Consider the following 255-nt stretch of genomic DNA (forward strand, 5'->3'; position numbering starts at 1 on the left):
CCGCCGCTCGCTGGGACTTGTAGTCCGGCGCCGCCCCGCCCGCTCCGTCCCTCCTCCCCTCCGTCCCCGTCCTTCTCCTCCCGGCCCCGGGCGGCCCCACGGGGACCCGCCGCACCTCGGGGCTGTTGGGACGCGGAGCGGCGGGTACGTGACGGAGCGGCCCGGGGCGGCCGAGGGGCGGGGGGTCCGTCCGCGGGGCGGCGACCGCTGCGGGACTACGGCACCCAGAGTGCCCGGCGGCTTCCGGGTGGCGGC

Source organism: Coturnix japonica, chromosome 3 (assembly GCF_054131305.1).
Source record: "Coturnix japonica strain WE chromosome 3, WE-NBRP24, whole genome shotgun sequence".
Classification (NCBI taxonomy): domain Eukaryota; kingdom Metazoa; phylum Chordata; class Aves; order Galliformes; family Phasianidae; genus Coturnix; species Coturnix japonica.